The sequence below is a fragment of the Stegodyphus dumicola genome, chromosome 5 (genome assembly GCF_044657685.1).
Source record: "Stegodyphus dumicola isolate Sdum_Otavi_A_Nest chromosome 5, ASM4465768v1".
NCBI lineage: Eukaryota > Metazoa > Arthropoda > Arachnida > Araneae > Eresidae > Stegodyphus > Stegodyphus dumicola.
The window spans coordinates 143,128,426-143,153,052 of record NC_140772.1 but is presented as its reverse complement, the minus strand read 5'-3'; the positions used below and the strand labels follow the sequence as shown (position 1 = coordinate 143,153,052).

The following is a 24,627-nucleotide window of genomic DNA, read 5'->3' as shown; positions in this document are numbered from 1 at the left end:
CAATGTAGAATAAACGATGTTTGTGTACATCTTATAATGATTACTGAGCACATACCCAATATATATATATATATATAAACAATAGATGGCGCAGTCGAATCGATCGTAGATTAAAAAAGAAAATTTTTTTGAAGAACCATGCAGCGTCGGTAAAGATATTCTAAACAAAACATGATGGGAAGTTGTTTACAGTGAAATCGAAACTTGTATCGCTGGTAAGTGCTTTGTTTATTTTTATTTGAAGTGGCTATAAATACGCATTTAAAGTTTTAAATTAAATATGAATGGATTAAAGCCACCAAGTAATCTAAATTTCGAAGGTAATTTAAGCGAAAATGGGAAGAAATGGGGGCTAAATCGCAGAATAGGCTGCATCCGTCGATGCTGTGTTTACTTCTCTTCTGCTTGGACACGCCTTTTTATGACGTAATATTGGTTACGCCTCTTCTTAAAAACAAGTTATAAGTATGCTATAGCTTCGTATTTAAAGAAAACTTAAATTATATTTTAACTGAGTTGAAATGGTACGTTTATAATGTTCTGCGCGAGATTTCTTAAATTATAAATCTACTTTTGTGTGTTGTGTGGTAGTGTTAAAGCGTTATCACATTAGCTGTTTGTTGCCGGAACAAAACGTTTGCAGCAACAGTTCTGAGAAACGGCCTTTGGCGAAATAGGGTTACCATCTTCACTTGGTAAACAGGCTGAAAGTCAAACAAGAATTATTTATCGCTCAGATTGGCGAAAGTGACGTTTCTTTTCAAGTGACATTCGCACCTTCGTGTTGTTTTGTATCGCTCACACGCTTTTCGTTTTAAACTTTATTGTTAGTAATGGAAGATAATAGAAATGTGATTGCTATCAAGTTAATCACTTTGATCTCCGCTCTGGCACTTCATGTAACAGATAAACACACTTCTGGTTATAGAAATCAATTACATCAGTAATAGCCAAATTCCGTATACACTAAGAATAGTTTAAAAACACGTGCTGGATAAGTCTATTTATCACACATCGCTTATGTGTATTTTCTGTTGTCTGCATTACAATGAAAATTTGATGGCTCACTGGAAAATTTGTGACCTGGTGAAAGCATTTTCTGACTAACTTTATGGCTCATAATTACTGTTCTGTCCATTCAAACAAACAGAAAAAAAAAAAAAAAAAAAAAAAAAAAAAAAAAAAAAAAGACCTTTTATGACAAAAGTCTATATAGCTGATATTTACCTCCTCACATCCTCACAGCCAGCAGATACTATTTAGCAAAATGAAGATCAAATAAAGCATATGAAAATACATGAGCAATCAAACATGTGCGAGTTGTTTACTGTCCCATAGAACACTCGGTAATATACCTAAAACACATTAATTATACCAACTCTAGAAATTAGGTGTTCACATCTTGAGTTTGTTTTATGGTTTGGTTTATTGAGATTACAGCAAAGCACACTAGGGCTATCTGCCTAAGGGAAGGGATGCCTTCGTGGAGGACTTTCTAAGAGAAACTGGCTCGTATACACGTTACACATGGGGAAAACCACGAAAGCGCCCATGCAGCCAGCCCGTTCGCGAGATTCGAACCTCGGACCGAACTGCCAGTGTTCAGCGACTTTACCGCTCTGCCGCTGGTGGGCTCAGTTGGTTTTATGTGATTACCGCAAAGCCTCGAGGGATAACAACAGGAGGGATCCCTTTGTAGAAGATTTTTTTAAACTGGCTCGTATAGCAGTTACAAATGGGGCAAACCAAGCAAACGTCATGTAGCTAGCCTGTTCGCGGCATTCTAACCTGAGACAGAACTACCAGTGTTCAACTACGCTTCGGCCGCTAGTAGGCCCGTGCACTTAATTGGAAAATGAAGTTCATTATGTAAACAGACATGAAGGTGATAATCAGTTGTGCGCTGTTTTAAGTAATCAAATGTTATAAATGCACAGTTGTTACATTTCTTATTATTTATTAGTCATGTTTTTATTATGTAGATCATACGTATGATATAATTATGAATTAACCCAATAACAAAATGTGTACACTCTTTAGTACTCAAATACTCATCAATTATTTTTCAACTGATTATTACATGCCCATAATAATTTGTAAAGAACTGATAACTATAGTTGCTGCCAATTACATAATCGTTATCTGAATTAAAAGCAACTTCAAATAAACTTCTTGGCAATGTTCATTTTTGTATTCATACATACATATCTAATAAGTCATATATTTACATACAGATAGAGAGATGCGATGGTTTAGAAGTTGTTAATATATATTTATTAGTATTAATGTAATGAATAAGATTTATATTAGTGAATGTATATACAAATGTTTTTCATCATGCTTAATAATAAATCCATAAATTTCCAATGTTTCAATAGTACAATAAAAGTATAGATTCTAATGTATTTATAATCCAAAAAGTATTTCATTAATAACATGAAAATAATAGACAAATTTAATGAGTATTCTCATTATTACATAAGCTGTGCTTTTCTTTTTTTATGCATCTTTTATGCTGTTTAAAATGTGTCACTGATTATGCAATTAACAATTTAAAAGATAAGTAATTAGGAGAAAAGCCGCCCATATACAAACGGATTTTAAAAAATTATTCAACTTAAATTTAAGAAATAAAATTCTATTTTATAACAGTTAATACACGATCAGCACGAAATACGACAAATTTGGCGAACTTTTGGCGACGAACAATTTGTAAACAAATCCGAACTGCAAGAACGTCGTAAAATACTGTCAACTTTGAAATTTCCAAGATTATATATTTAATGAATATTTACACATTTAAAAAATGACTCAGGCAGTTGTATTACAACAAAACAGCAATAATTAAATCGGCCTCTATTTCCACCGTCCATCACTTTACAGTGAGAGCCATCGCCATATTGAAAATTACCCGTGATTCTTCAGAAGCAGAACTTTCGTCTGATTGGTTGAACGTTCGAGGAACACGTCTCCAGCCGGAACATTTTCGGACAAATTTTAAAATGTTTCTCGTAGCCGGGACAGGTTCCTCCTAGCTAGACGAAACATTTCTCGGAAGCCTGCCGCTTAAAGCCATGCTTCTAGAATCTCGGAATTGTCTCGGGTAAGCGCGCGCGTCCAGAGAAGTGATAGGGCCATTAGCATTTAACGCAACGAATTATCTCTCACAAATGTATTATTAAGATACCAAACGATTGAAAACGATCATTAGCAAACGAATGAAAATGTTGAATGCATGAATTAAAAATTATAACCGTAAGTTCTGAAAATACAGAAAAGAATTCTTTTGCTTAAAGAATGTTTTGGTTATTGATGAGTGTGTCAAAACCGGTGCTTACTGCAGAATGGATGAGTATGTGAATCTGGATTTTTTTTATCAGTTGGAGAGAAGAGGTAAAAAGAGCGTTATTGAGTGGTGTATGGAGAAAAGTTTGATTGCAATATCGTATAAGTGCCGAATTTGTGGAACAAATATGAAAGTAGTAGAGCGAAAAAACCGTATAGACAGTTTTGAGTGGATGTGTAGAGTTACCGAATGTAGGCATCGAATTTCAAGGTCTGTTCGAAAGAACTGGTTTGCGAAGAGTAAATTGAGCATGTCTAATGTTTTGAGAGTTACCTATATGTGGTTGGGGAAGTGCGGGAATGATTTTATACGAACGGAATTACGTATTGCTAAAAATACGGTGACAGATTGGAAAAGTTTTTGTAGGGAAGTATGCATGGAGTTATGTTTGAAGGAGAATGTGATGCTGGGTGGGGAAGGCGTGATTGTCGAAATCGACGGAAGCAAGTTTGGCAAGCAAAAGTATCATAGAGGGAAAAGAGTCGAAGGAAGATGGGTTTTTGGTTTGTTTGAGAGAGGGACAGATAAATGCATCTTTAGAGTTGTTGAAAACAGAGGTGCCGAAACATTGCTAGAAATCATTAAAGAGAATGTTCTACCAGGATCGATTGTTATATCGGATTGTTGGAAAGCGTACGACTGTCTCGAGTTCGAAGGGTATGCGCACCTGAAAGTCAATCATAGCTTGCGTTTTAAAGATCCAGAAACAGGTGCGCGTACCAATAGTATTGAGGGAACTTGGGCAGCAATCAAAAGAAGTTTCCGTGGCTCTAGTAAGGCAAGAGGACAGTTTGATTCCTATCTTGCAGAATACAATTCGAGAAGGAAACACAAGAAATCCGACGCCAGCCAATTGATGCATATATTTCTCAGTGAGATCACAGCCATATATTCTGCAAAAGGAGAGGACTGAAGGGAAGTTTCATTTATTATTATTGACTTAAGTAAAATAATGGGTGCTTTTCCAATATGGCAGTTTGGATGTTCGGTAGTTGTTTTATTCTGGCAGCATTATTTTTGTTTTGTATCATTTTTCTGGATACTTTTTTTTGCAACTCGAATCAATGGAGTTGGTTACAAGCAGATTTCTGAGTATATAAGCAATGGAGAATTTATTCAATGTCTGATTTTTTAAAGTAAAAATAGATCGATGTGCACCTGGGCAAAGCCAATGTAGTGCGCAATGCCGAGGTTGTGCGCGATGTCGAGTTTGTGCAATTCTGGGATATTGTACGATGAAAGCCGGATGATATGTTGTACGATGAAAGCGTCGTAAATTCTTAATGTCTTTTTACCAATTTATTGTCTTTATTTATTGGCTTTTTTACAAAATTTTAAACTATATTAAAATATTTATACTTTCAAAATAAAAAATTCTTAAAACTAACGTTTGTCAACACTTTTTATGTGTATACTCTGTGTTTTCGCCAATAAAGTCTACTTGGCGAGGTTTGCGCCGGCGAAATGGAAAAGTACCTTATTTTCTTTCATTCTGAGAAATAAGATTTTTTTATTTATTAATGCGTAGAATTCTAGTATGGGTTCACAGAATGCGGCCTAATTTAGGAATTTTAGAAGCTGATATGAAAGCTGTGTAATGATGTTCATATGCAATAAAAAATATTCTTTTTTTCTTAATGTAAAGTTTATGAATTTATTATATTTCAATAATATTTATTATTGAAATGTTCCACAATATGAATTTAAATTTTAAAAAATTTTTTTTCTTTGTATAAATGCTTTAATAAAAATCTTTGAAAATATTGAAGCTGTACACGTATTAGAGACTGCGACGTTGTTTATGGTTTTAATAATTGGTAGAATTCGCTCACTGTATCATGGTAATTGTAAATATAAACAATTTATTATACTTATCAGTAACGCCTAAGCTTAAATGTTATAAATGTAAATTAAAAGTAAAGAATTTGATATTAATTTACAATAATAAACAATTTATTATTGTTATTTTGAAGAGAAAATAGAAAGTACGCGTAGTGTAAATGCGAGACTATCATAGACCTTATAAGAAATAGACTAACCCAAATGGGTTTTCTCCCTTGTCTGAGCGTGGCCTTCGAGAAAGAGCGTGGTTTCTCGAAGGCCACGGTCTGAGGCGTTCCCGGCTGTCACCTTGATCACATCCGGAGGAGTAGGGACGACTTGCAGAAATTTAACAGTGGTTGCCTATTGCAGTGTGCATAATTGTTAAGAAAAAGCTGGTTGTAGCGCCTCTTTTCGCAAATCAGAATTTCTACATATTTTTATTTTTGAAATCGAGATTGATTTTTAAAAATTTAGCATATTTATCAAGCATAATTAACGTTCCAAATAATTGTAAAGCTATTGCATGCTTTCAGGGCAGGATATTTTTTTAGCTTTTTCTATGCTATAAGGAAATTTGTAACTATTTCTTTTAGAAAATAATATTTTAAATCTGAACTAAAAGAAAATTACAAACAAGCAATTTTCTTTTGCAATTTTTATACTTTTTATTGGTGTAAATAAGTAAAAAATACTAAAATATTTAAAAACGAATTTTTGAAAGTTTTGTTTAGAATTCTAAATTGTGCTGCTTTTCAAAATTATAGATGACTATTATAGCACAATTTCTATAAAGGAATTTTATTTCAATTATATTTTATAATACATCGTAGTGATAAACATTTTTGACTCCTTAATTTTTATACATTTAATTCTAATATTAAAATTGTATTTAACCATAATAATTAATTTTGCTTGTATTTTATAGTGATTATTTTTTTTAATTATTTTTAGTTCTGCATAAGATTTTTTTTATTTATTGTTAATTTAATTGATTAGCCCAAAGGGTCGGTAGCCTAGAAAGGCTATTAGTTTCGAAGCGGCATTTTGCGCTGTTTTACTACAAATGTCCGTGTCTCCTTGAAAATGGTTGTTACCAAATATTATCGCCCTGTATTATATTTAAAGAAATTAAATAACGAAGAATCTGCATGAATACATGTATGCTTCTCGCACTGTGACAAAAACGTCAGTATCTAGAGCCATCAAATTTTGAATAATGTAATCCTCCACCCGAGCATGGGCATCTGACGGCCGAATTTCGAATTTGTTTTAATCTATTTCATATTTTGTAAAACTTTAATGAATTTTTGATTAACAAACTCAACGAGACGGAAAATAACAGTTTTATCTCCAGTGCGGAAATTCTAAAGATGTGCTGTTTTCAAATGTATCGGGTTTACGGATATTCATAAATATAGATATATATTTATGAATATAACATGATATTCAATAAATATAGGTAACACACAAAACATTAAAAAAAGGTTCGTTTTGGGCGTAATATAAAATATGAGTGCTTCTAAATTTTATTTTACCCTTTTCTTCCTCCCCTTCATTACTCAGAAAATTTTATGCTCCGAATTTTATAAATTACTAAAATAAATATTCCACTTTAATTTTAATAAATTAATGATGATATAATCAAATAAATGATTGTTTTGTAATGTTATTATAGTTTTGAAAAATCGCTGCCTGAAAATGGTCATTAAATTAAAAAAAAAAAAAAAAATATCAGATCTTGTTTAATTTTACCTTATTTATTTCAAAGCATCAAGCACTATCAATCTTATTTAATTTTACGTTATTTGTACGCAAAATTAAGTTCATAAATTTTGTGCTTAGAGTTTTTACCATTTTACCAAAGTAAAGATGTTTGTACAAGAATTATGCATGAAAAAAATGCGCGAAATGCAGTAAAAATTGTTTAATGATATATATTAAATCCTGTTTGTAAAAAACTGTAGCTTTCATAATCTCATCACTATACAACGTATCACATTTAATAATTAAAAAGCGTTATGTGATACATACGGCATAGGTTTCAGTGTTAAAGTAAACCAGATCGTCCCTACTCTTTCTTGCCGACATGCCGGTGACGCGCGCCCCGCCCACTCGGTTAGTCTATCTCTTATAAGGTCCATGCTTAGTACCACCCATTTAGGTTAATTCAGTTCAAAAAAAAAAAAAAAAAAAAAAAAAAAAAAAAAAAAAAAAAGGGTTGGCATTCGTTGAACTATGTTTATCAGTTTGCCGTAAAAAGACTTTGCGACGTACTGTTTTATTTTCACAAATGGATCGATTTTTTGACTTCATAGGTTCGGAAATCACGAACCTACAGATGATTCAGGAAGGTAGAGGCTATCTGACTGAAAGAGAAGCTCGTGACCTGGCCATGTTCTGCAAATTTAGGGCACTTGCCAATGATTAATGCAGACCACTAAAAGATGACAAACCAGAGGCTGGTTCTAATGATTCTCCTGCTACTGCTGCGGTTCCCCCATCACTAAACAGCATGAAAAATGATTTTCCTCCCCGTCCTAATATTAAAGCTAATGTCTGAAGAGCGGAGAGCCCAGGAAAGTCTGAAGAAGATTTTACGAAATATAAAGCACTAGATGCCAGTTCGGACTCTGACGACTGTGCTCCCAGAGGAGATACCACCCGGAGACCCCGAAAGCAACCAATCAGAAAGCCGGCACCGCTTCAAGCAGCCGCAACGAACCCTAATTCGCCCATAGATGATCCCAGCACCGCTAAACCAGAATCCATGGAAACAGCACCCATTGATGATGAAAAAATAGATGAAATTCCACCGGAATCAGTAAATCCTAACAAGAATGGCGGACGGCTTCCGCCTTTCATTGTAAGAGATACCAACTTCAACTGGAATAAAGCTAGAGCACTCTTAAAGAAGCATGGACTGTACTCTGAAAGTGACTACTTCGGTCAGCAAATCCAGGACGGGTTCAAGGTATTGGTAAAAATACCAACTATTTTTAAACAAGTCCAGAAAATTCTGAAAGATGAAAAGGTGAGTTTCCACTGTTTTGAGCTACCTGCATCTAAAAACTTAAAAGTAGTAATCTGGCACTTACCGGCTTGCATGGACATTAATGAAATTGCTGAAGAATTAGTCGCCAAAAATTATGACGCCATCCGTATCAACCAATTGAAAAGACGAAGAAATGGTGATGTAATCAACCTTCCCCTCTTTCTCATTACTGTTAAGAGAAATGACAAAAATAAGAGAATCCATCAAGAATCTTTCCTTATGGGAATGAAAATCAAAGTTGAGGATTACAAGAGCAGAGCGGGACCTTTGCAGTGTTATCGCTGCCAAGGGTTCCATCACTCGCAAGCGAACTGCAATCACGAGCCGTGTTGTGTTCGTTGCGCTGAGGCGCACGAAACTTTCAATCGTTCAAAGGATAAATCTGAACCTCCGAAATGTGCTAACTGTTTGCAAGTTGGACACACAGCCAACTATAGAGGATATGAGAAATTTCCACAGCAGAAAGTGACTCCCAAAGCTAAAACGTTCAATGAACGTATAATGACGAATAAATCATATGCTCAGGCATTAACAACGGGACTCGCTCCGGAAGCTATGAAAATGATGACAGAGACCAAACAAATGTTCCAACAACTATGTATGTTGGTTACCTTCATTAAGGAATCTGGAATTCCTTTTCTGTGCAAGAAATTAATTGATGAAAACTCAACTACACATCAGGAATGAAATCTGGACTCCCAAATTCATGGATAATTACACCAGATGGTTAATTTAATTTAATTGCAATTTTAGCTAGGTATTTCTCAGAAGACACTTAACCAGTGATAAGTCAGCTTGCAGCCCACGTGACTACTGGTCACGCCCCTTCGCCATTAGCTCCTGCCCTTCTGGACTCACATTTCCAAGGTCCGTAGAAAGAACAGGTTAGCTCACTTGGGGTAAACAAACGAAAATGCGTTCTCGCTGTCTATTGGCTGTGACGTCACTTAAGTTTTCTCTCCTCAGATCAACATAGTTTTTTGCATTGATTTAAGCTGAATGTAAGCTTGTGCGCGACTGTGGAAACTCATTCGTTTCTCTTTTTTTTTCTCTCAAATATAATTAAATTTATGTAGCATAATGGTTGGTACGCACTGCGCGATTGCATTATGCACCAATAATGCAGACAAAATAAAAAATAATCAGCAAAATTTATTATTTCATAGGTATAGAAACTTATAGTGTTTTTTGATTTGATGGAACTTATTTTGAATTTTCGGGTTACTTAAATTAATTTATTCATTAATATATATAGAAACTTCTATGCATTTTATTAGGTGTATTTAAATGCCAACGGTTTTGAATATTGTTGTGAATTGTGACAGATGCATATAAATATGCTTAAATAGTTTTAAATTATGTGTATGTAGCTCACTGCATTAACTAACTCGTGTTACACATGGAAAAATGGCCATGCAACCAGCCTTTTCTCCAGGAATTGAATTCAAACCACCAGTGTTCAGCTGATGAGCCTTGTCAATTACTTAGAATTTGAGCCTATTGTACTGTTAATATGGAACATGCCAGAAATACAATATCATTAATACACGGGGTACATATAAGTAATAAGAAGGACTAACAACACCGCAGAGTACAGAAAGCAACATAGAAGTCCACAATTCATTTGGCGAGCAAATTAAGTTGTATTATTATACTTAAGGCTATCAGTTCTGGATAATTTAGTTACAGTAATTTTGCAAAGATAGTAAAGCAGTTCCTTCAGCAATATTAATTTTCTAATTATTAAGGCTTTTTTCTTTCATATTATTTGAAAACAGCATGCATTTAAATGCAATCAAAATTTAGGAAATGTATGATTTAAGAATATAGAAATGTTTAAAAAACAAATATGCTAAAATTCTTGTAAAATATAAAATTTCATTTTCTATCTGTACTTATAATTTGTTATGATTTATGTTATGAATGAATAATATAACTTAAGCAAATATTTTATTTATTATAGTTTTAAAATTTGCATTCCATTACTATACAGTGCACCATGATATATTTCATACAAAATTTCATTTATAAAATTAAGATCCATATTTACTAAGATTTTGTTGAATGTAGTGTTTAAAATTTAGTACCACTTTTGACTTTTGCATTTAATTATATAAATTTACCTGCAGAATTATATTTTGCTAGTATCTACGAATGTAATCATTATGTCTGTGGGGATAATGTACACAGGTCATCATATTAAATAAACATCCATCCTTTTTCCAAGTGTTCACAGAAAGCACGATGACAGTTCAAATGACGTTAAGATAAACTGCATAATGTATTTATGAGTGTATCTGTGTATGAATAATATTTTTCCACAACTAAACTGATAACTCTATTTTTTTTTTTTTCATTCATAGAATGGTTAAACTGAATATGCTAAATGAAATGTAATATTTAATTGATTATATAAACATATTTTTTTGATACCAAAACAAACACATACAGCATTCAGTCCTGTTAATATCTGCCCACCAGCGACCGAGCGGTAAAGTCGCTGAACACTGGTAGTTCGGTCTGAGGTTCGAATCCCGCGAACGGGCTGGCTGCATGGGCGTTTTCGTGGTTTCCCCATGTGTAATGTTTATACGTGCCATTTTCCCTTAGAAAGTTCTCCACAAAGGCATTTCTCCCATCAGGCGCATAGCCCTCGAGGCTTTGCCATAATCACACACACCACACCACCTATTAATATCTAGGATTTACTTCTCTGAAATAAAAATGAGGATGACAATACAGAAAATGATTACGTGTTTCATTTCGTTATTATTTTTATAAATTAAACAATACATAAGTGAAATAAATATAGAAACCTAAAAGATAAAATTCTAAATATACAGTATTAATAACAAAACATAATAGAGGATATGCAACTATTCTTTTAATATCTTTTACTCATTTTTTATATAAAAAGTTAACATCTTCTATCTGAATACTTTTGGAAATTTTTATTTTTTATTTTTGTTAAAAAGTAAAATTCAAAGAATTAAGATTTAAATTAAAATTAAGTCTCAATTTTTATATAGAATTACATAATGCAGCTGCTGATTTTAAAGAGTCTGCTGATTAAGTATTACACTTCCTTTCAGTTATAGCTTGAATAGTTCATTTTTTTATGTTTCTTATTGCTGCTTTACATCAAGAAATTACAAACAAGTTTTAGAATCTAGCGACTTATAATTTTATGCAATTTCTTTTTTGTAATCTATTAAAATTAATCATATATTACAGGAAAAGCTCATGCGAGTTCATCTGAAAAAAAAAAAAAAAAAGCCACAAGTAAACTAAGATTTCTAAATGAAACAAGTACTGCAGAAACAATTGGACCGAAAGTAGGCTTTAGCAAAATAAAATTAATTTAAATTTTAGCCAAATTAGATTCCAAACATTAGGGACAAGTTTGTACAGCTTTAGAGAATAAATATTCTTAATTTGAATTCCTTCTATATCGCTACACTCAGGGCTTAATTTCTAAAATTAGAAGTGTCGGAAACCTATGGAAGACCGTTAGTAAAGAGGAACAAGAGTAAATAAATAAATAAAATGATTATTAAAATCATTTATCATTTAAAAATTAAGTAGTTAATTATTATAAAATTAATAAGTAATTATTTAATTAATATTAAAAATTAATATTTATTAATTATTGTCTAACAATTAATTAATAATTGATTATTATTTATTAAAATAATTCAATAAAATGTAAAGAGGTAAATTAACATTTAATAAGCGATTTTTAATATAATTTTATTGCTGCTAATTTTTGAGATTAAATTTCTACTGAAATTGTAGTTCCGTTAATTACATAAAAGAAGTGCCGGAGCCTTCTTATGTAGGGCTCCGATGCGCTTCGGCTAGAATTATCATTTATCCCGTGAACTGAAAAGTACCGGAGCCGGCACAATTTAAGCTCTGACTTCACTACATATTTTCCAGTTCTTGTGAAATGTGGGTTTTCAGTCTGTTGAAGCTAAAATGAGTAACGTTATAAACAGCTGAATCTTGAATAGAAAATTCTGTAAGGAACACTGTAAAAAAAAATCTGTAAGGTTACTAAGAAAACTCATGGAAACTGGGATGCCATGGGTTATTTGAGTAACAGAAACAGGTGTTTTCTTTGTAACATTACAAGAGTTTTGCCTGTAATGGTTACAGATCTTTTTCTTGTAATATCACAGCATATAGTTATGTAAGTAGAACATATTTTTATCATGTAAATTTCCAAACGATATATCTGTAATGGTTACAGATTATTTGCGTGTAATATTACAGCAAATAATTATGTAAAAAGAACATGTTTTTCTCATGTAAAATCTCAACAGATATATCTGTAACCGTTACAGGTTATTTGCTTGTATTATTATAGCAAGTTATTATGTGAGTAGAAAATACTTTTCTTAAGTAAAATTCCAATGGTTGTATCTGTAAAGGTTTCAGATTATTTCCTTCTAATATCCCATTAAGTAATTATGTGTGTAGAATATATTTTTCATAGATAATACTAAAATATATGTCTATAAAAGTAATAGATTTTTTTGTCTAAAATGATGCTTATTATAATAAAATATATTGAAATCAAGATGTTTTGAGTAAAACAAAATCTGCATGTGTATATCATTATACAGATATATGCAAGTGAAGCATAATAGTTTGGCTTTTTAAATTAGTCAATTTGACCTCAGAATAGCATTAATTTAAAAGATGCGCTTTCAACAGCAATGTTCTTTATTCAAAAAGTAACATTAGTCTGTTGCAGAGTATTTTTGTTTTATGAAGAGAAACTTATGTCTGATATTATTGAAAGGCCTTTCATATTATCATTTTGATTAATTTAAAAGTTCAAATTGATATGCTACTCCTTATATTTGCCCTGTAAAATAGCTGAAAAAAACAGTATGTTTTATTTGCATGTTTTAGTGTCAGTTAATAAGATATGTTCTAGAACTTTTTTTTTAGTAATTTTAGCTAAAATAGACACATGTTGCTTTAGATTTAACTTATATGAGTAAACGTGTTGCATGTTGATATGATCATATTATTACAGTAAAAGAAAGACATTTTGTGAAATATTTCTATGAAGAACTCAGAACAGCTGTTCTTAATATTTCAAAAATATATTCTCTCCTTCTAAAAAATGACATTTTCAGTAAATTAAAGAATTCAACATAGCAATGAACTTCATTTTGTTACTACAAGGAATTCAAATTTTGTTCATACGCTTGAATTACAACGTCTAACTAATTTTTTTATTCTTATCTGCACTCAGTGTTTGTCAACAGTCTGCTATTGTTTGAAATAATGTATAACTTTTTTACTTACCTTCAAATAATTTCCTTTGAATTAACTTTACAAGCATGACATTAGGTCTTTCATTAAAAACCTAATGTCATGCTTTTTGAATAAGAATATACCTTTGCCAACTGACCTTAATTTTTAAAGCCTTGTTTCCCTTAAAATTCTTAATACAATTATGCCTTTAAGAAATTTATTTCTAAAATTAATACAGTCAAAAGTCGTTAATTCGGACACCCATAATCTGGAATGATCTATAATCCGGACCTCAAAGCTAAAAACTTTCTGCGCATGCGCCGCGTTGGCACATGCGTTTTACGCGTGCGCGTAAGACCTTGACTACTGCGCATATGCGTGTGCGCAAGTGCAGAATACGTTTTCGCCTGCGCGTTTAATGTATAACGGAGGGTGTAAGCTAAAATTATCTATTTCAGTTAATGTTAATGATTGCGTTGTTCCTTAATCTTCGAATTGGATCGCGCTTATTATTTTTTGCAGACTGTAAGAGCAATTTTATAAAAGTAAACTTGAACTTTCGATTATGTCAAATAGAATTTCCGATGCTGGAACTTCCAAAGGATCTACAAAACGAAAGTATGTTTCGATGTCCAACAAACAAAAAGTGGAATTGCTGCAAAAAATGGATAAAGACATGAAGAATGTGACAGAGAGGTTAGTGAAAACGAAAAAATTTCGATTGACAAGTTAGTCGGTGTTCTCGGCACAGCAATTAACGGGACTTGAACAGCGGAACTTTGTAACTGAACAAGAAATTATGTCTGTTTATAGAATTAAAGAGAAAATTATCACATAAAACGAAGCAACTTAAACAACTTACATTGAAAGAAATGTTTAATAAAGTAAATAAATATTAAGCTTTTTTTTTTTTTTTTGTTTTTTTGTAAATTTTGATACCCTTTAGATCATAATTATTCTTTATTTCATAAATTACGGTTTCATATTTTTAATTTTAGAATTTCTGCATGCCATCTTATGAAATTTAAACTGATGATCTATAATCCGGAATCGCCGAAGTCCCGACGAGTCCGGATTAACGACTTTTGACTGTACTTCAATTTAGCTTAAAATTTAATGCATTTTAATTTTACCTATAATTTTTTACAAACATAATATGTAATAAATCTAAGCTTAATATTTACCATTTCGAAAGTGATACTAAAAAAGTATTCCTAGTTATTATAAATTTCGAGATTCGCATACAAAATTGTGAAATAAACATGTGACAACAGAAAACAAACTTTATGCTCTCTCTATATTACAGCATGTTAATTAAGAAGTTTATTGAATTTATAATTTTATTGTGAAACACTAGGAAGCAAATAATATGCTAATTAAAATACAGAAGTAAAAATAATTTATTACTTAATTCATAAACTTTACATAAAACCTGAAAAAAAGAATTAATTAAAAAATAACATAATATAATTTAATAAACATTTCATAAAAATTCGTTTCGACTGCTTGGAAAAAATGAATGGTTTTTCTCCTCTTTGTAAACCATGTCTCCTAAATAAAGAAAAAAACATTTCTTTTAAAATCATAATCATGCTCTTAAAAAGCTTATAAAAATTATTTTAATAGATGTTTTAAACATGTGCTTATAATCACTTTTAATCATATTTCTTTATATCTTAATTAATTAAGAACAGCTTAAATTCTTTAAAAAATTGGATTACAGTGAACCGTCTCATTACGATAAGCTACCTCAGTCAATCACTTTTTAAATTTAACCAGCATTCCTCATCAAATAACTAATTAGTAAACATAACTTCTCTAGGATGCCCACTATCATTTAAAGATCAAAATTTTCAGGAATCGCGTATAGCTAGCTTAGAGAAGGTTCATTGTAGAAAAACAGCCAATATTCAAATATTTTCATAAATGAAGCCACCATAGTTATTAAATATAATAAATATACAGTATACTTATATTCAGAATTCAGAACTTGAATAAATTTCTTGAACTGTTTTAGCATTCGAAAAATATTATATTTATTACCTTAAATTTCTAAAACAATATTACATATTCGTCCAAAGGAATCACTGGGACTCGGACAACATTTTCCCCCTAGCTTTCTTTTAGCACAAGATTCTGAATATGTTTTAAAGATTTAGGTAATGTTTGTCTTCCTTAAGGCGCTCACAAAACAAGTTACCCTAAATGTTTTGTCCGCATAGTGGTCATTTTCATCTTACCAACTGATTTGCTAGTGGATTTTGGGTGCATGGCCTATCATTGATGAAACAATAATAGTGAACAGCTTCAAGAAAATGGGGATATCTAATGCTCTTGATGCCATATTCCCACTTACTTTTACTAATTTTATCTTCCGAAAATTAAGAGGGAAAAATTAAACGAATAATTTAATTTCCAAAGGACACAGTCACAGTAGGAATATAACAAAGGAAAAGTAATCATGGATAAACTGCTACTATCACAATATTATTTATTTAAAAGAAACCTCTATTTCAATAAGAATACACATAATTGCAATATCTAATAAGTTATCTCATTTCTTCTTTATAATTTGAACTTCTGTCATTCTCATTGTTGTTCTTGCAAATCCTTAGGCCTCAGATCATACATAAATAATTAGAGAAGGTTGTGGTCCGATGCTTGCTAGGGTGAACATTCAGCTGATATGGCAAAATTGCACAGTGAATAGCAGTTGGTATTTGCTTTCACTATCATAGATCATTGTTTGTATTAGGCTGACATAATATTCAACAGTTAGAAGAGAAAGATTCAACGGGGCCTTAAGTGTGCAAAAGTTTGCCTTTGTTAGTATGACGAAAACAATCATTATGTTGATAAATCCATTTTAAAATCTTGGGATATTCATTTTCTGAATGCATTAAAAGGGGGAAAATTATGTAAATATTTTTTTAATTTTCAGAATCTTGTTCTAAAGCTGGGTGGGGTGGAATATGCAACGCAATACGGTAATCCTGAAGATCATTGCTCGTGGCAGTACAAACTAAACGGTGATAACTTGCATGCTGTAGAAGAAGACACAAATTGCAGCTCCAGATGCATTAAATGCTTTGAGGTCTAGGGAGTAGCAGTGGGCAATACTAAGAGTGAAATTCAAGGTATAGGGAAGTAGGAATGAAAATTACTTTTATCAGATAACTTAAATGGTTATGTTACTAAGTGTTCTTATTGGAATGTAGGTTTCTTTTAAATAATAATACTATGATAGTTACCAGTAGTTCATTCATGAATATTTTTGATTGTTTATGATCTTATTGTAATCACATCCTTCAAACTTAAATTGATTGCTTAATTTCCCCCTTGATTTTCATACTATAATATTAGTAAAAAGGAAGAAAAAAGTCTGCAAGTAAACATAACTCCTCTTTCTCCCTCTCTCTATATATAGGTATGTATCTTCGTGTGCAACTAAGCAAACCAAATGTGACTTTTTCTTCTTTAAAAAAATTGTGTAAATAAATAGAATTAAATTCATTTCAAAGACTTATGACACATGAAATATACATGATCAAAATAAATTAGAAAATTAAGTTCAAATAAATTTTAAGCTAAATTACGTGTTGCAATGTAAGTTGCAATAATTCAGTTGTAATAATTAATACTAACAAAACCAAACATCATATTCCCATCCTGCAAAGTATAAAAATTCTTCTGCAAAACTGAAAAAATGACCAACACTTAGGCTTATTTGATAACTTTCAAATTCACTCCTTTGTTTGCATTTAGAATTTATAACTTTAATTTTCCACAGAAATTTATTTTTGATTTTAAAAAATTTCACTGGCATAATTTCATTCACTTCAGCATATATTAATAGATGCAGAAGGTTTTTGTACCTTACATAATTTTAAATCTTATGTAAACTAATGTAATTAATAACAAAATCAAAACATAGATCAGAAACAGCATAAAATTTAATTAATAATTACTACTAGTGTCACACAAAATGCTATGAAATTAATTAATAAAATAAGAATGAGATAAAATATATAGAATTAATATTCCACATGTGTGAAGTTTGGAAGTTTTATGCTAAATATTTTTGTTAATTAAGTATTTTTAAAAATGACCCCTTAAAGCATGGGACCTTGCGTAATTAGAACTTGCAAATCCACTTCGCTAGTCTTTCATAACATTGCTTTAAGATATCAAAAATAATGCTACTGAAAGGCATGAATACTTACTTAAATTTGAAATTAATTTGGTTGACTTAAAATAATATTTAAAAAATAAATCTTCATATATACGTCTAAAAATCAGACCTTATTAATTTTCTTTTATTTGAACGATATCTGAATTCTGCCTTAGTTTGGACTAGTAAATCATTGGGTAGTTAAATGCCAAGCTATAAGAGAACTAACGTAGTTTACAAATGCACTGAATTTTATTTCCGGTATTAACTTTCAAAGAAAGTAAAGTTTTCTGCATATTTGCATCATTTGGATTGATAGAATATGGCAAAGCATGCAAAGGCTATCAGCCTAAAGGGAAGTATATATTCATGGGCGGTTTTTGTAAGGAAAAGTAGCTTGCATTTCCATTTATTCATGTGTGTAGATATATATATATATATTTACATTGTTAATGCTAAAATCAATGCTTCATTAAAAATTCATTATTATTTTATTTTTAATACAACATACAGATACAGAATTGTTTTAAATTCCAATAAACAATAATAATTTATTTTTAAGAAAACTTATTTTATGATTTATATATTATATTACATGAATAAGAGAAACATTTGTTAAGAAATGTATTAAACTTGTATTAGCAGATTCATGCTTTCCTAGTAACAAGACTATCATACTTCAAAACTGTATTAAAACTGGGCAAAATAAAATCAACATAAATTCTACATTAAATGTTTAAAAACTTATAAGTATGCAATGGTAGTTATATATACAATATAATATATGTTGTCATTTATAAAATATTAATGAAATGATACTTTTGGAAATAATGCACAAAATTTTAGTTTTGTTTTATAATTAGTTTAACGAATTGTTAGAAAAATATTTTAGGTCATTTCCATTTTTCCCCTGTTGATATTAGTATATTAAAATATATGGAATAATTAAGTTGCATCTAGTTAGTAAAACAAAACATTACGAAAAGTATGATACGGCATATTTTTAATAAATATAATTACTTCATTTTGGAATTATAATATTTTCGTAAGAAATTAATACCACTGAAAAAAATATTATTACACTAAAGGAATAAACGAGATTCTCGACCGCGTTGTTCAAGTTTTTGTAATTTTACTTCATAACACACTCGTACATAAACATATTAGACTGAATTATAAACCAGGTATAACTAATTAGATAATCCTAGAAAAAGAATAAACTAAACCTAGTAAGCAAAAAAATATATACATTACATTCAGAATTCTAAACGTTTCTCGCAAGGCCTGCCGGGAAAAAGATGTCAAACGTTCTTTGGTCAGACGATTGGAAAAGAACGCTAAAATGATTAGTTTTGTTTTCAACAACCACATTACCATTTCAATTATATACCACAAACAGTGATTAAATTTTGGAATAATTAGTTTTAAATAATAATACGGGCAATTTAAGGCGTAATTTATCGGATGCACAATGACAAAATACTACTATTAGATCTGCATTTATATTTTGCACTCTTTCAACTCATTAGACATTACAAACACTGATATTAATTAATCGCAAAGCTTAAACGTTTAAATACTTACTCACTACATATAACAGTGCAAAGTGCATGAGAATAATTTGCATAAAATGAACAAAAAATATTTCAAGCAGTAATTGTAAGCATTTTCTTACTTACCTGCGCTATACAACCAACATGCATTCAGCCATGTTGTTTTCTGCAACTAGCTTTCAAACACTTTTCTCCTGATTGGCTAATTTCCAGTCAGTCACGTGATTCTTCTGCGCGGCTACTGAAACATTATCTGTAATGTTACAAGCAAATCAGCTGTTACCCCTACAGTTTGCTTTCAACCTGTTACCATTACAGGAAATTCTTCTGTAACTTTTTGATTTCTGTAACTTTATAAAACTTTTGCCTGTAAAGAGCGAACTTTTTTTTTACAGTGAAGTTTGGAAGATTTTTGATGAAACAATAAATTACTGAGGGAACTTTTCGTAATTAAAACTTATTCTATATAGTAAATTATATTTTAGGTAGTAAAGTTTCAACTCCAAATATTAGAATTTTTACTTTTCCGATGAAAAACAGAAAATATTTGAAAAGGAAATACGAAACTACTATTAGGAGATACTACAGCGAACTTAAGTGACGTCACAGCCGAACGAGTCGCTGGCTTTTCGTTTGTTTACTCCAAAGCCCCGTTCACATGCAACGCTCCTTCGCACAGCTGCCGTTAGCAAGAGGAGAAAAAGGAGACATGAAAGAGTTTCGTCTTTAGGACCCGTTCAGAAGACCACCGTCTTCCTTCTTCCCCTTTACACCTAAGCGTCTGTGAACAATCACGTCTCCTAATTTGCAGATTTCTAATACTGTTTACACATTTTTAACGTTGCTTACTGTTGTTAATTTTGTAATCTGTACTTTCGAAACTGGTACCTGAACTTTCGTAATGGTTCCTGAAAAATATATGCTTTTTAATTATTATTATTATTATTTTATAAGCTGTTATTTAATTCACTCTTGGTGCTTGTCGCTATGGTTAAAAGATGGTCATGGATTTTTATACTGCTTCCCGATAAGAAATAGAACTCAAACTTTGTACATACACTGCTTGTGGATGTGGTGTCACGCTTTTGAATTTTAGAGGATTAGATTTTCTCCAAATTTAAAGTTGAAAATTTTTTTTGCAAATATTAACAAATAAACTGAGAATCTCAGAATATTATAGTTTGCACCGTAACACGCTATGGAGGAAAAAAAATTACATGAAATTTTTAGCGTAATTTTTTACAAAAATATTTTGGGAGAATTTTTGAAAATCGTTCATATTTTTAGACTTTGACGCCCATTAATTTTAAAATTTCATATCTAAAAATATATCGATTACAAACTTCTGACATTTTCACAGCTTATAAAACAAACATTTCGCATTTAAAAAAAATGAGAAAGGAAATAAATTGGATAATATTTTTACTTTTTTGAAAGATATGCAATGAAGCAGAATGGGAAATACTGGTTCTTCTTGGGCATCAATTCGAAACATCGGTTTCAAAGTAATAAGCTCATTATACCACACTATTTTTATGACATTATTTATGCTATATAAGTTGTTATTGTTGCCAGTTGTTAATTCAGCGTGAGATTGGAGATATTTCTGAGTTAACTTTCTCTTAAGATGCGTTTTGCATTCCATTGTGTTTAACGTTCTTATTAGATTGAAGCATAACTACTGATTATACTTAGTGATATTCTAAACACTTGTATGAGTATTTATGAGGAAAATTACAGAACTTTGAAGTGTTTCTGTTGATAAAATAAATTTAATTAAGCTATCATCGGATTTGAGTTCAATGACAATCATTTACGAACTATTATCAATCTATTACAAACCCGTACGCACGCAACAATATTATAATTAATCAATGTATTAAAATTGTTTTGAACGTGTTTTACAAAACAAAAACAGCTAAAGAAAAATTCTGCTTGCGTTTTATGAGTTTTTGCAATTTTTATGGCCACATAAGGTTTTAAAAAAAGGTTTGTAATTTATGTTTATATTTACCAATTGAATAAATAGCACTAGGTTTGATTTATATATATATATATGTGTGTGTATTGAAATTCAGTAATAAAATTTTAAAGATTTGAAATTATTAAATGTCTATTTAGACAGTTTGTATTGTTTAAACTGCAAATGCAAACTGAGAAACCTTTTGCATTTTTTTCAATAAATCCTTTTACTTAAACTCCTAAAACATATACAGGTATGGACTAAATTTTTTATTACTTTTACTGCTTATTTAAAATTATATACTTTATAGAAACAAGGATGGGTTTTGCAAAATACTGAAAGGAAAAGTAAGTTGAAATGAAAATGTGACTGAGATCATATTTGTTAAAGATTTTAGATAAGAGTTTATTTTTATTTTTTTCTCAGAAACTAAGTCATTAATTACAAAATCATTCCTTGAAGTTATTAAGAACACTCTAATAAATACAATAAAAAATGGGGGGAAGACATTAAAAATTGTAGAAGAAGAAAGACTTTTTAATTGTAAAATTTTTCTTCAAAAATTTAAATTAAAAAAATTACTAGCAAAAACTTTTTTTCAGCTTAAAATTATTTTGTCTCACAAAACCATTTAATAATTCATAAAAAGTAGATGAAAATGCTTAAATTAAAAAAAATAAAAAATCATTCAAAAGGTACCGAGTCCCTTGTCGTGTTGAGGCCGATATGCACTAGTCTTAACTTCAGCTTAAATTTGAACGATATTTCTGGAATACCTCTAGCATCAGATAACGTTGTCTGTATTTGTCTATAATTTCCGTATCTTGTACAGTTGCATTTAATTTTTGGGGGGATGCTATCACATCTCCAGACATCTATCAGCGCGATTGTTTCGCTGACAGTCCAGTGACAGCTGACAGTTCAGAAGGGATATGTTTTTTTTTTTTTTGTGACATCTGTACATGTGTATGTATCTCGCATAACCCAAAAAACAAGGAACCGTAGAACGTTTAAACTTTTGTATATGGGGCTTTTATAACATGTAGTTGCGCATCTCGCTTTTTCATCAATACACGCACGCACACACACACATATATATATTCTCATCCTGTTACCTCGCTTGCTGAGCTCAGTATTTTCCTTCTTAGTCGAAAGGGCCTTTATCCCTGAAGGACTATTGTTTTCGTTTTGCGTTGAATCACTATAAATGTCCGCTTCACTTTTCAAACTGTTGCCACCAAATGTTAGAGTCCTGCATTATATTTGATGAAATTAAACAATGAAAAATCTGCATAAATGTATGTACATTTCTCGCATTGTGATAAAACAACGGTACATATGGGCCATCGAATTTTGAATGATGTAATCCTCTTACAAATATGGGCATGTGGAAGTCCAAATTTGGAATTTGTTTTATTATCGATTTCATATTTTCTAAAACTTTAACGAATTTTTGATTAACAAACTCAAGAATTTCAAAACGAGCAATGGCAAAACTTCATGGAGGAGGGGGGGGGAACTTCATCTCCAGCTGTGTATCGGAAATGCTAAAGATATGCTCATTTTAAAATTATTTTGCGACATTGCTATTGAACTGAAGTTTATGGTTTAAGTGCAAAGAACATGATATTTAATAAATAAAGGTAACACACAAAACGTTAAAAAAATCACAGGGCAACATTCCTTTGGACGTAATTTAAAATCTGAAACATTTCAGTTTTTTTATATACAGGGTGGTCAGCAAATAAGCCCTGATTTCAAAATTAAATATCTCTACAACAAAGATCGATAGAATTATGCGGTAAACTGTACGTTTGTTAGCAAAACTGTAAAAATGGTGTACAGAACTTTAGAAAATTTAGTTACGAAAATCGCTAACAGATGGCGCCCTGTGCTGAAAACTCTTTCTCTGAAAGCAGTCTAAAAATAAATAAATAAATAAATAAAATAAAGGGAAGCAGCATCTGCAATCAAAATACAATTTTTTCAAAATGTTCACTATTCGAAACAATGAGGTGGCATGAACGAACAAGGAAATTTGACATCATGTCTTGCAATGTCTCAACGGAAATGGAATCGCATGCAACGCCAATAACAATTCAAGCTCATCTAGAGTAGCGGGATTGTTTCGATAGACAGTGTCTTTGAATGCACCCCACAGAAAGAAGTCACAAGCACTCAGATCGGGAGAATATGGAGGCCAAGCTATTCCTGTGTCAGTAAATTACGGATAATCTAACGCAATTACTCTGTTCCCAAAGTAGTATTCATGAAGAAAGCGAAAAACTTTATCTGTAGGCCTTAATTTTGTTATCTGTTTGCGTCTGCTACGGTAAAGAACTGAGTCTTCTACACTTGTCTGGAAGTCTCCATCATACCTGGATATATAAAGACACGATCGAGAAGACACAGATATTTAGAGTCGTCAGTATTATTTCCAGCTTTCAACTTCCGTGGCAAAAGCTGCAAAACCCCATCGTCAGTTTGTTGTTCAACAGCAGTCGATAGCATTGAATTTGTTTTCTAGTATGGCAGTAATTTTTTTTTTTTTTTTTAATTTCCTCATGACCTGCTTCAATCTTTTTTTGAACTGACTTGATGACCCTTTCCATATTTTTCTTGGAATGCAGCAAAAGCTGTCACCAGCTTTCTTAGGTGTTTCTCCATCACTAGCATTCAGTCCCACTCCTGATACCAGAATTTGTTGCATGTTTATAGTTTGTAATGAACTCAGAGCACACAGAACTTATAATAGCTTTATGAAATTTATTTTCCTAAAAGCAACACTTTACATTCTGGAACATTTCATAGAATTACTCATATAGCTCTTCTCACTATCACAGAGCACAATCAATTATCAAAACTACTAAGAACATAAGCCTCAAATGTTTACAGTGATCTCTCAGTACTCTGAGCTAAACTCTGAATTAAGCGTAAAACTGATACTCTCTCGTCTTATATCGTTTTCACCCGGCACCGCTGGGAAATTTCCAGCATCGTCGGTTTCACGAAATTACTGAAAGGCATACAATTAAAGTTGCATTGAGCTGGATACAATTACAGTTACATAGGAATTGGACCAAAATATCGCTAAATGGTCATAAAGTTTTGCCATTTCTCGCCATATCTGATGAAAAAATTAGTCGCTAAAACCATCACCAGCTTGGCGCTATCTCACTTAACGAGATAGCCATTACCTCCATGTTAAGCGAACTTGCCCTTGTAAACTAATTTTTCCAGTGAAGTTTCGAGTGCTTGAGGCCTTTCACGCTACGTTATACAAGAGATACTACAATTGACATGGTATTTCCCTAAAACTATTTACATATATATAAAATTCATAGTAATATGAATATCTTGTTAGGTTAATGGCAATGAATTTATCTTACTACAGTGTAGTCAAGAATATGCTTTATCACTAGCAGAATTAAAATAGTATGCCAGCAG

General features: G+C 31.3%; 1 long non-coding RNA gene and 1 pseudogene across 2 annotated transcripts in view; one reads left to right on the top strand and one right to left on the bottom strand.

The window, feature by feature from the left end:
• The window catches only part of LOC118179946 (uncharacterized), an 85,204-nt pseudogene that overhangs the window by 58,238 nt on the left and 2,339 nt on the right, over window positions 1-24,627 (top strand). The window lies entirely within an intron of this gene.
• On the bottom strand, window positions 14,876-19,492 carry LOC146997256 (uncharacterized). The gene is made up of 3 exons (XR_015041260.1): window positions 19,344-19,492; window positions 18,919-19,001; window positions 14,876-15,044 (listed from the first exon to the last, which is right to left on the bottom strand). It is a non-coding gene; the product is annotated as an uncharacterized LOC146997256 (long non-coding RNA).